This window comes from Phyllobates terribilis, unplaced genomic scaffold (assembly GCF_046119375.1).
Source record: "Phyllobates terribilis strain yellow unplaced genomic scaffold, ASM4611937v1 Scaffold_11__3_contigs__length_659146591, whole genome shotgun sequence".
Lineage (NCBI taxonomy): Eukaryota > Metazoa > Chordata > Amphibia > Anura > Dendrobatidae > Phyllobates > Phyllobates terribilis.
Genome location: NW_027362771.1, coordinates 286,043,565 through 286,056,488, shown reverse-complemented (window position 1 = coordinate 286,056,488; position 12,924 = coordinate 286,043,565).

Below are 12,924 nucleotides of genomic sequence, written 5' to 3'. Positions count from 1 at the left end.
TCCAACAAGTTGCAAATTCAAAATAATTTTTATCTGCATCTAGCTCTGAAAAAATATATGGGCTTTGGCTTGCAGCAGTGTGTGGGACGTGATCTATTAGTCCATCTATACTAACCTCCACCAGATTGCAAATTCAAAATATTTTTTATCTGCATCTAGCTCTGAAAAAATATTTGGTCTTGGGCTTGTAGCAGTGTGTGGGACTTGTTCTATTAGTCCATCTATACTAACCTCCACCAGGTTGCAAATTCAAAATTATTTTTATCTGCATCTAGCGCTGAAAAAATATTTGGGCTTCGGCTTGTAGCAGTGTGTGGGACTTGTTCTATTAGTCCATCTATACTAACCTCCACCAGGTTGCAAATTCAAAATAATTTTTATCTGCCTCTAGCTCTGAAAAAATATTTGGGCTTGGGCTTGTAGCAGTGTGTGGAACTTGTTCTATCAGTCCATCTATACTAACCTCCACCAGGTTGCAAATTCAAAATAATTTTTATCTGCATCTAGCTCTGAAAAAATATTTGGGCTTGTAGCAGTGTGTGGGACTTGTTCTATTAGTCCATCTATACTAACCTCCACCAGGTTGCAAATTCAAAATAATTTTTATCTGCATCTAGCTCTGAAAAAATAATTGGGCATGTAGCAGTTAGTGTTGAGCCACCACCGTAGTGTTTGAGTTCGGTTCGGTTCGTCGAACACCCGTATGTTCGCCGAACTGTTCGTCGAACTGTTCGTCGAACACCGTCGAACTCCGTTAAAACCAATGGCAGGCAAACAAAAACACATAGAAACACATAGAAAACACTTCAAAGGTGTCCAAAAGCTGACAAACTGCTCAGACGACATAACTAACACATGGAAAAGTGACAAGTACATATAGTCATGCGAAAAGAAAAGAGGTGGAGGAGTAAAAAGAGGTGGAGACACAGATATAGGCATGTCATGCCCTTCTAAAACCAAAAAAGTGCGAAGCCGACACGGCCAGTCCGTTCCTGCTCGTGCGACCTCCGTGTCGCCGAGTTTGTGCCAGAGCTGCGGTGGACCCTGACGGCCAGCCCCCCTCTCTCAATACTGGTGCCTGTCCGCTGGTGGGTCGAGCCCCCCGCAGTGGGGGGGAGTAACATTTGCAGAAGAAAGACCATCTTCCAGCCAAACTAAGATGTCTACTTCTTTTCGTGGACAATGTGATACGATCCCTTTCTTACGGACACGCCCATCGCAACAAATTCCAGATGAGGCACAAAAACAGCAGGTGCTTCAACGTATATCAAGTGCTCCTTCAAGTGGGCTCTCCTCCACCTCAACTTCAACATCACAAATACTCCAGTCCTCAGAGGTGTCACCCCAATCGCACTTGCTTCCTCACAGCTCCCAAGTCTCCAGCTGCCCGTCTGAGTATGGGGAAACACAGATGGTTGAGTCTGCACAGCTGTTTACTCATACTATAGCCTGGGAAACGGAGGTCTGCTCCAGAGCTTCTGTTAATCCAGACAAGGAAAGGATCTGCACTGATGCCCAGAATCTTTATGAGTCGGAACCAGGACCAGATGAAGAAGGTTCTGAGCATAATGTTGACCCTTGTTCCCAAACTGTAACTCCTGTTGGTGGAGACAATGATGAAGACGATGATGAGACTCAAATACCTGAATGAAGCGACAACTTGACTTTTCGGTCAGGGCAGGAAGAGGTTGGCTCTGAGGACGACGGGTGTGAGAACACACAGGGTGATGATGACGAGGTTGGAGATCCCACTTACTGTCAACCCACAGTCAGCCAGTCGATGAGGTCAGCAGAGGAGGTGGAGGAGGATGTGACTAGCCCAGGGGGTGGGGATGACTCGGTACCCGGGCCTTTGCCTGGCCTTTGTGATGTCGCGGTGGTCGGCTCCCGGGCCCGTACCCTGGGGTCACTCTTTAAAAGGGTGGATAATTGTTAATTTTATAAGAGTTCGTGACACCACCTGTGGTATCTGGTGAGAAGCACCAACGCTGCAGCTGTCCACTGAGGCCGGTGATAAGGCAGCTCGATGGTATAGCTCCCCACAGGTGGAGCTAGGCCTCAGAAAAGCGTATGCAGGGGGAATGCAGGATAGGCGAGACCCAGCTGGGTCAGAGCAAGAATGGGAACGGACACGGTAGTCACTTCAGTACCTTTTACTGGTGGAAATTCAGGCACATCCCGGAGCACTGTAGGTTGAAAGGTGCATATCAGGATCCTCCCCAATGAGCGGGTGTAGGGCCTCCTGTTTCTTGCCTCTGCGTAGTAAGTTTCTGACATGCCTGGAGCTAGGCCTAACTTTGTCTCTGTCCTGCGCTGGCTGACCTTGTGGTAGGGCCTTGTCTTGGAGTTCACGCTCCCAGTATGCGGGGCCTAAGCGTCTCCTGGCTCTGTTACGTAACAGCACCTTAGCGATCCTGGGACTTGTAGTTCTCCAGGGATTCCGGTTATGCCTTACTGGGTCATAGAGATCCCGGTAAGCTCGAATCCGGTGTCCGGTAAATGCTTCGGGGTGAGCTGGTTAAGCTCCTCTGCCCCCTATGTACTAACTCTCCACTCGCCTTCGGACTACTCGGGCCCTCACTAGGCTATACACACTAACGGCAACTTGCCGCGCTTCACCGATCTTATGGCGCCGGCACACCTTAAGCTCTAACTGGGCTCCCTGAATCTAGCTAACAGGAGCCTCGTGCTCCACTGCTGAACTATTAACTGAGTTCTCTAGACTAGACTGAGCTCCACTGCAGACTGACCTCTCTTAGGCTTCTCTACTGCAGGAACTCTTCAGAGGAACTGAACTGCCTAGCTCCACCTTCCCTATTTATATCCCTAACGGGCTCCCTCTGCTGGTCTGAGGTGGAAGGTGGAGATGTGTGAATGTTTATTGGGGCCTCTTGTGGAGGATTCCATCAATGCTCTCTTCTAGGATCTGTGATACCAAGCGCAGCTGGGCGTCACAGATGCTATTGACGACGAGGTTAGGTTGCGCCTTCCTGGACAGAGACGGAGTACTGGAAGCACGTCAACAACTGCATCCTCAACCACAACTCTGCCTCTGACCACAAGCCGTAGTGGCTCTTCAGGTCGCATGGGCTCTAAGCCTTGCATAGCCTGGGTATTTTTTCAGATCGATAAGGATGACCCAACTCGTGTTATCTGTAATATTTGTCACCAAAAGCTAAGTAGAGGCCAAAAAATCCATAGTTTGAGTACTTCATGCATGAACCGTCACATGGATATGAAGCATAAGTTGCAGTGGGAAGCTCACTGTGCTACAATGCGGCCTAGTGGGCCGTGCCAACCACCGTCTGCCCCATCTTGTGCATCCGAAGCCTCTTCATCCTCTGTGACTCTGTCATACATTTTTTTGAACGCAGACCTGCCACCTCTTTACCCGCAACAGCCAGTGTGATTAGCAGGTCATCATTTCATTTGGAAGTGGAAACACCAGCTGGTGTTGAGCGCTCTCCGACATTGAGAGCACCACCTTTGGATCAAGGCAACCTAACTTTTCCGCCTGCATCTTCCTCACAGACCGGCAGTCTGCCGGGGACACCCTATTCAACCCCATCTAAGTACAACAGCCAGCCCTCGGTCCCTCAGATGTGGACAAGTAAAAGACCATTTCCTCCTAGCCATGACAAAGCTAAGAGGTTGAATTTCACCATATGCAAGCTGTTGGCTACAGAAATGCTGCCTTTACGCCTTGTGGAAACAGAGGATTTTCGAGACCTTATGTCCGTCGCAGTGCCCCAGTACCAGATGCCCAGTCGGCACTACTTCTCAAAGAAAGGTGTGCCTGCACATCAGCATGTCGCACACAACATCACCGCTTCTTTGAGAAACTCTGTGTGTGACAGGGTGCATTTCACCACAGACACTTGGGTGAGTAAGCATGGAAAGGGGCGTTACATGTCGCTGACTGGGCACTGGGTAACTATGGTGACAGCAGGACAAGGGGCTGCTGTCCAAGTCTTGCCATCCCCACAAGCTGTACGTCAATCCTCTTTATCTAGAAGTTCCTCCACTGCTTCTGCCTCCTCAACCTCTTCTCGGTCCTCCACCTGCACCCAAAGCCTGTCTGGTAATTCCACCCGCTTTCTAACTGCGCAGAAGGACTCCTGCACACCTCCTTACTATGCTGGCAGCAGGGCTCAACGGCATCAGGCGGTGTTTACTTTGAAATGTCTGGGAAATGTGAGTCACACAGCTGAGAAGTTGTGGTCAGCTCTGGAGACCCAGTTTCATGAATGGTTGTCTCCACTGGACCTGCAACCAGGGAAGGCCGTGTGCGACAATGCTGCAAATCTGGGTGCGGCCCTTCGCCGGGGCAATGTCACACACGTGCCTTGTATGGCACGGTCGCTGTGTGCTCACTTCCGCCGTTCGCATCCCGCAGATCAACGACTTACATCTCTACAGAAGTCTTTGGGCCTGCCAGTTCACCGGCTGAAATGCGATGTGCTGACACGGTGGAATTCGACTCTGCACATGTTGCAGTGACTGTGGCAGCACCGACAAGCCTTGGTGCAATAAGTTCTGACGTATAGCCTTGGTCAACGAGATCTAGAGGTGGGGAAAATCACGCTGCAGGAGTGGTCTCAGATCAGGGACCTATGAAGTTGACGCGCCCCCTGGGCCGTGGGGTACCCGGAGCCGGGTTGGTAGACGCTGGGGGTTGTAGTCACTGTGGCGGGAACCCGGTCCGTGACCCAGGGCAGTCAATCCAAGGGTAATTTGTATATATGGGTTTTATAATGTCCGACTACGCCACCTGTGGAGTGCGGCCAAAGGGGCCGCCGCTGCGGAACAGTCCTCTGAAGCTGGTGGTTTTGCAGCAATAGTATTATTACTCCCCACAGGAAGAGTGTAGCTTCAGGCAGTGTGGGTGGATGATGGTGGTTGCAGTGCAGGGAGTCAGTAATGAACACAGAGTCCGTGTGATGCAGTCCCAAGATCTTTACTCACAGTTGTTGCTGTCCAGATTACAGGTACCAGAGCAATCTCCCCTGTCGTGCTGTGCGTACTCAGTGAGGGGCTCAGTCCACCCCCAGATAGCTCCGGAGTACTTAGCAGGACCCCCTTCTGTGTGTCCTTTCTCTGGCCTTCTCCCTGCACCTCACACCCAGTGACACTTCTATCCGGTATCCTCGGGCCTCGGCGGGCGACGTGTGTTCCGTTCCCTGGGTCCTATGTGGCTACCTTCTTAGTGAGACTGGTGTGGACTTTGGCCTGCAGTACATGAAATGCTGCAGCCTCCGGTTTCTAGTTGAGCCTTGCTGTTTCTCCGCTAGTTGAGGGACCGGTTCCCCTTATCTGGCCTGACCCCTCTACCTCCTGGTAGCAGCGTGCGTACGGGTGGCCTTCTGCATGGCCCATACCCCTAGGGTCCCTTTGGTTCCTGGAGCCTTCCTGCTCCCACTCCTCTCTTCTCTCCTTCAGTTCTGGGCCTCCCAGGCTAGGCCCGCCTCCGGAGCAGAGCTCATGCAGAGCCTCTGCTCCTGTCACTTCTCCTCCTCTTACTGCCTTGCTCTTTCTTAGATGGCTTATTATTTATACTCTCCCTGTCATGTGCTCCCCTAAGCTGCTTGCTCCACCCACACCCACTATATAGGACCCTCCCACCAGCTAGGGACCCGGGACTGTGCTCTCCCTTAGGAGCAATCTCGCCCTACCCCCACTGCGGGTACGTGTTGGATGCAGGTGTTAGGGTACCGAGCCATACTCCTTCCTTACCTGAGGGTGAGATACCACACCTCTGGGTGAGATGCAGTACCTCTGTGGCGACTGAACCAGGTTGCAAATTCAAAATAATTATTATCTGCATCTAGCGCTGAAAAAATATTTGGGTTTGGGCTTGTAGCAGTGTGTGGGGCTTGTTCTATTAGTCCTTCTATACTAACCTCCACCAGGTTGCAAATTCAAAATAATTTTTATCTGCATCTAGCTCTGAAAAGGTATTTGGGCTTGGGCTTGTAGCAGTGTGTGGGACTTGTTCTATTAGTCCATCTATACTAACCTCCACCAGGTTGCTAATTCAAAATTATTTTTATCTGCATCTAGCTCTGAAAAAATATTTGGGCTTGTAGCAGTGTGTGGGACTTGTTCTATTAGTCCATCTATACTAACCTCCACCAGGTTGCAAATTCAAAATAATTTTTATCTGCATCTAGCTCTGAAAAAATATTTGGGCTTGTAGCAGTGTGTGGAAATTGTTCTATTAGTCCACCTATACTAACCTCCACCACCTGTGTTTGTAATAAAATTGTTTTACTTCATTTAACCCAGCCAATACTTTTGGGCTAATACCACAGTTTGGCCACTCAGCTCTGCTCGGTTCCCATCCATTGTTTTTTGTGCAAACAACTCCAGAGTTGTCAATTAGTTAACCACCAATATGAGTGGAAAAAGGCCTGCTGCTGGTTGAAAGGGGAATAGGCGTGTTGGGAAGGTAAAAAAAGGTTGTGTCCGTGGGGTAGGTGTTAAAGCAACCGTAACATCTGCAGAAGAAAGAACATCTTCCAGCCAAACTAAGATGTCTACTTCTTTTAGCGGACAATGTGATAAGTTCCCTTTCTTACGGCCACGCCAATCGCTACAAATTTCAGATGAGGCACAAAAACAGAAGGTGCTTCAGCGGATATCAAGTGCTCCTTTAAGTGGGCTCTCCTCCACCTCAACTTCAACATCACAAATTCTCCAGTCCTCAGTGGTGTCACCCCAATTGCACTTGCTTCCTCACAGCTCCCAAGTCTCCAGCTGCCCATCTGAGTATGGGGTAGAACAAATGGTTGAGTCTGCAGAGCTGTTTACTTATACTATAGCCTGGGAATCAGAGGTCGGCTCCAGAGCTTCTGTGAATCCAGATGAGGAAATGATCTGCACTGATGCCCAGAATCTTTATGAGTCGGATCCAGGACCAGACGAAGAAGGTTCTGACCATAATGTAGACCCTCGTTCCCAAACTGTAACTCCTGTTGGTGGAGACAATGAGGAAGACGATGATGAGACTCAAATACCTGATTGGAGCGACAACTTGAGTTTTTTGTTAGGGCAGGAAGAGGTTGGCTCTGAGGACGACGGGTGTGATAACACAGAGGGTGATGATGACGAGGTTGGAGATCCCACTTACTGTAAACCCACAGTCAGCCAGTCGATGAGGTCAGCAGAGGAGGTGGAGGAGGATGCTAGTGATGGCAAGGTCAGGTTGCGCCTTCCTGGACAGAGACGAAGTACTGGAAGCTCTTCAACAACTGCATCCTCAAGCACAACTCTGCCTCTGACCACAAGTCGTGGTGTCTCTTCAGGTCGCATGGATGCTAAGCCTTGCATAGCCTGGGCATTTTTTCAGATCGATAAGGATGACCCAACTCGTGTTATCTGAACCACTTGTCAGCAAAAGCTAAGTAGAGGCCAAAAAATACATAGTTTGAGTACTTCATGCATGAACCGGCACATGGATATGAAGCATAAGTTGCGGTGGGAAGCTCACTGTGCTACAATGCGGCCTAGCCGGCCGGGCCACCCACCGTCTGCCACATCTTGTGCATCTGCGGCCTCTTAATCCTCTGTGACTGGGGGGACAGCAGTCACACCTGTTTTGGGACGCAGACCTGCCACCTCTTTACCCACAACAGCCAGAGTGATTGGCAGGTCATCATTTTCTTTGGAGGTGGAAACACCAGCTGGTGTTCAGCGCTGTCCGACATCAATAGCACCACCTTTGGATCAAGGCAACCTAACAAGTCCGCCTGCATCTTCCTCACAGACCGGCAGTCTGCCGGGGACACCCTTCTCAACCCCGTCTAAGCACAACAGCCAGCCCTCGGTCCCTCAGATGTGGACAAGTAAAAGACCATTTCCTCCTAGTAATGAGAAAGCTAAGAGGTTGAATTTCACCATCTGCAAGCTCCTGGCTACAGAAATGCTGCCTTTCCGCCTGGTGGACACAGAGGATTTTCGAGACCTTATGTCCGTCGCAGTGCCCCAGTACCAGATGCCCAGTCGGCACTACTTCTCAAAGAAGGGTGTGCCTGCGCTCCACCAGCATGTCGCACACAACATCACCGCTTCTTTGAGAAACTCTGTGTGTGACAAGGTGCATTTCACCACAGACACTTGGACGAGTAGGCATGGACAGGGGCGTTACATGTCGCTGACTGGGCACTGCGTAACTATGGTGACAGCAGGACAAGGGGCTGCTGTCCAAGTCTTGCCGTCCCCACGAGTTGTGCTTCAATCCTCTTTATCTCGAAGTTCCTCCACTGCTTCTGCCTCCTCAACCTCCTTTCGGTCCTCCACCTGCACCCAAAGCCTGTCTGGTCATGCCACAAGCTTTCTAACTGCGCAGAAGGGATCCTGCACACCTCCTTACTATGCTGGCAGCAGGGCACAACGTCATCAGGCGGTTTTTACTTTGAAATGTCTGGGAAATGTGAGTCACACAGCTGAGGAGTTATGGTCAGCTCTGGAGAACCAGTTTCATGAATGGTTGTCTCGACTGGACCTGAAACCAGGGAAGGCCATGTGCGACAATGCTGTAAATCTGGGTGCGGCCCTTCGCCGGGGCAATGTCACACACGTGCCTTGTATGGCTCACGTGTTGAACCTGGTTGTCCAGCAATTTTTAGCCCACTATCCCGGACTAGATGGCCTTCTGCAGAGGGCACGGTCGCTGTGTGCTCACTTCCGCCGTTCGCATCCCGCAGCTCAGCGACTTACATCTCTACAGAAGTTGTTGGGCCTGCCACTTCACCGGCTAAAATGCGATGTGCCTACCCGGTGGAATTCAACTCTGCACATGTTGCAGCGACTGTGGCAGCACTGACAAGCCCTGTTGCAATACGTTCTGACGTATAGCCTGGGCCAACGAGATCCAGAGGTGGGGCAAATCACGCTGGAGGAGTGGTCTCAGATCAGGGACCTATGCACCCTTCTGCTCAGTTTTGAAATGGCTACGAAGATGTTTAGTGCTGACGATGCCATTATCAGCATGACTATTCCGGTGATTTACATGCTGGAGCACATGTTAAACAGAATTCGGAGTCAGGTGGTGGCACAAGAGGAGGTGGAGGAAGTAGAGGTTGAGGAGTTGCATGCGGAAGGGCTAACATCTGCAAGGTCCAGATGGTCGGCAGCACCAAGGCGGCAGGCGTGTGAGGGTGGGGGAGATGGTTTTACCAGGGCGCATGGTAGCAGCCAAACTAGTGAGGAAGGTGCAGGAGCCCAGGAAGAAGTCGAGGACGAACTGATGGAAGACTCATCAGATGAGGGAGACCTTGATCACATTTCTGTTGTGCGAGCTTGGGGGGAGAGGGAAGAGGAAGGAAGCATGATTGTTACCTGGCCACCAACACAACAGGGACTTGGTGCTCCTGGTTGCGCAAGACACATGAGTGCCTTCTTGCTGCACTACCTGCAACATGACCCTCGAATTGTGAGAATTAGAAATAATCCTGACTACTGGGTTGCCACACTGTTAGATCCCCAGTACAAAAGTAAATTTGCAGATATTATACCTGCCATAGAAAGAGATGCACGCATGCAGGAGTATCAGCAGAGACAATTGCAGAATCTTACATGTGCTTTTCCCCAAAACACTAGTGGTGCACGTAGTGAATCTCACAGTTACAACTTGCCAACCGTGGGACCGTCGAGTGTTCAGCACTCAAAACGTAAGAGAAACACAGTATCTGCTGGTAACATCAATTTTGCGGAATCATTTCACTACTTTTTTAGCCCATCCTTTGCAAGGCCACAGGAGACCAGAAGTCTGACACATAGTCAACGCCTAGAGACGATGGTACAGGAGTATCTCCAAGTAAACATTAAAGCCATGACTGTGTCACTGGACCCTAGGTCTTTTTGGGCTTCCAATCTGGATAAATGGCCGGAGCTCGCCACTTACTCCTTCGAGATCTTGTCATGCCCCGCAGCCAGCATTCTGTCTGAACGTGTGTTCAGCGCTGCTGGTGGTGTGCTGACAGATAAGCGCACGCGGCTTTCCAATGATAATGTAGACAGACTCACGTTCATAAAGATGAACAAATCATGGATCCGAAACGACTTTTCTATCCCTGTGTCATCCTGGGGAGAGTAAAAGCTTGATTGTTTGTTAAAATCACCTCACCAACCGTTTTAAGCTTTCAAATTACTAATCATGTTTTTCTGTATCTTGGCTGGAAAATAATTTGGGACTTGTAGCAGTGTGCAGTACTGATTCTATGAGGCCATCCATACTAAACTCAACCAGATTTAAAATTACTAATCATGTTTATCTGTATCTTGGCTGGAAAATAATTTGGGCCTTGTAGCAGTGTGCAGTACTGATTCTATTAGGCCATCTATACTAAACTCCACCAGATTTAAAATTACTAATCATGTTTATCTGTATCTTGGCAGGAAAATAATTTGGGCCTTGTAGCAGTTTGCAGTACTGATTCTATTAGGCCATCTATACTAAGCTCCACCAGCTTTCAAATTAATAATAATTTTTAGCTGCATCTAGCCCGGAAAATAATTTTGGGGCTTCTAGATGCGCAAGACACATGAGTGCCTTCTTGCTGCACTACCTGCAACATGACCCTCAGATTGTCAGAATTCGAAATAATCATGACTACTGGGTTGCCACACTCTTAGATCCCCCACACTCTTCGATCAACCTTTTCATTTTACTAAAGAACAAAAAAATGGTCATTTTTGAAATTATAAGCATTAGCAGGTTATTAGAAACTGAAATGAAACAGTTTTCAACTCAAAACTCTATTCTAGGTGATGTTACATTTGCACATAGGACCCCTTGTTCGAAAGGAGCTTGTGAACTCTCTCGTCCATTGACTTTGTCAGGTTTTGGATGGTTTCTGCTTCAATTGTTTTACATGAGGACAGAATACCCTCTCAGAGCTGTTGCTTAGATGTGAACTGCCTCCCGCCATCATAGACACTCCTTTTTGATGATGCTCCAGAGGTTCTGAATGGGGTTGAGGTCAGGGGAGTATGGGGGTCACACCATAAGTTTGTCCCCTTTTATGCCCATATCAGCCAGAGATGCAGATGTGTTATGTGCAACATGAGACGGTGCATTATCATGAATGAAAATGATCTTGCTGCGGAATACACAGTTCTTCTTCTTGAACCATGGCAGGAAGTGCTGTTTGAGAAACTCCACATACATTATGGAGTTCATATTTACCCCTTCAGGGATCCTAAAGGGGCCGACAATCTCTCTCCCCATGATTCCAGCCCAAAACATTACTCCACCTCCTCCTTGTTGGCGCCGTAGCCGTGTTTGCATGGGGTGTCCATCAACCAGCCATCCTCTACTCCATCCATCTGGACCATCGAGCGTTGCACGGCACTCATCGGTGAACAAAAGTTTTGAAGTCAGTCTTCTTGTATTCTTTGGCCCACTGGAGCCGTTTCTGCTTGTGTACAGTGGATAGAGGAGGTCGACAGGATGGCTTACGCACAGCTGCAAACCTCTGAAGGACCCTGCATCTTGTTGTTCGGGGACGTTGGAGGCACCAGCAGCTTCAAAAACTTGTCTGCTGCTATGACAAGGCTTTTCTGCCGCTGCTCTTTTAACCTGACGTAATTGCCTGTAGGAAAGAGTCCTCAATCTTCCCTTATCAGCACGCACACGTGTGTACTGTGACTCAGCTACATACTTCTTGATTGTGCGATGATCAGGATGAAGTGTCTTGGCAATGTTGATTGTAGTCATGCCTTGACTTAAACACTCCACAATTTGTTGCTTCTCAGCAGCCGACACATCCTTTTTCTGTCCCATTTTGGCAGAAAATGTAGGCTGCTTAATAATGTGGGACAGCCTTCTTAAGTAGTCTTGCCTTTCATTGGACACACCTGCCAAACTAATTAGCACAGGTGTCTGCAATTGCTTACAGTGATATAAAGAGCCCTGACACACATCACCATCAATGAGTTTAACTGACAAACAAAAAAATTCTTACCTTATCACTCCTAAACACTTTTTGCATAATAATTTGGAACACAGTGTACATGTGCTTTTCCACAAAACACCAGTGGTTCACGTAGTGAATCTTACAGTTGTAACTTGCCAACCGTGGTCTGTATGGAGTTGTTCAATAAAGGGCCCAAAATTAAGATAACATAGACGGGAGAGGTCTCTATGAGTACGAATTCCTAAGTATTTGATACCCTGTGAGGGCCAGGCAAAGGGAAAGTTGGACTGGATGGAATCCTGTATGGATTTGGGGAGGGAGACATCGAGGGCCTCAGACTTCGCTGCATTGATTTTAAAATTTGACCATGTAACAAAGTGATCTATTTGAGCCATAACAGCAGGGATGGATATATGTGATTGAGTGATATATACTAGGACATCATCAACAAATGCAGAGCACTTGTGCTCGGTGCCTCCCACCTCAATCCACCTAATATTGGGGTTATGGCGAATTGATGAGAACAGGTGCTCCGTCACTAGGATGTATAAGAGAGGGGACAGAGGACATCCCTGCCTTGTACCATTGGTGATTATGAAAGGTGATGAAAATGTTCCATTTATATTCAGCCTAGGTGACGTATTGCGATACAGGGCTGTGATTTTGCCTATAAAAGGGTCCCCTAGACCCGTACCCCAAGCTTTTTAAGAGAATAATATATGGCGTGCCAGGAGACTCTATGGAATGCTTTCTCAGCATCCAACGAGAGTATCTAATTACAAATTTTTAACTGCATCTAGCCCAGGAAATACTTTGTGCCTAGTAGCAGTGTCTGCTAGTCAGCGGATTATCCCAGCTGTTAAACAAGCTACACCACCTGTAGTTTGGACAATTAATTTTTTCAAAGAAAATGGTTCGGACCTCCGGGACACTCAGTGAAGAGCATCGGGGATGCACCCCAAGGCACAGGGGCTGGGACTGGCGGTAGGACGCCTTGCGGTGGACC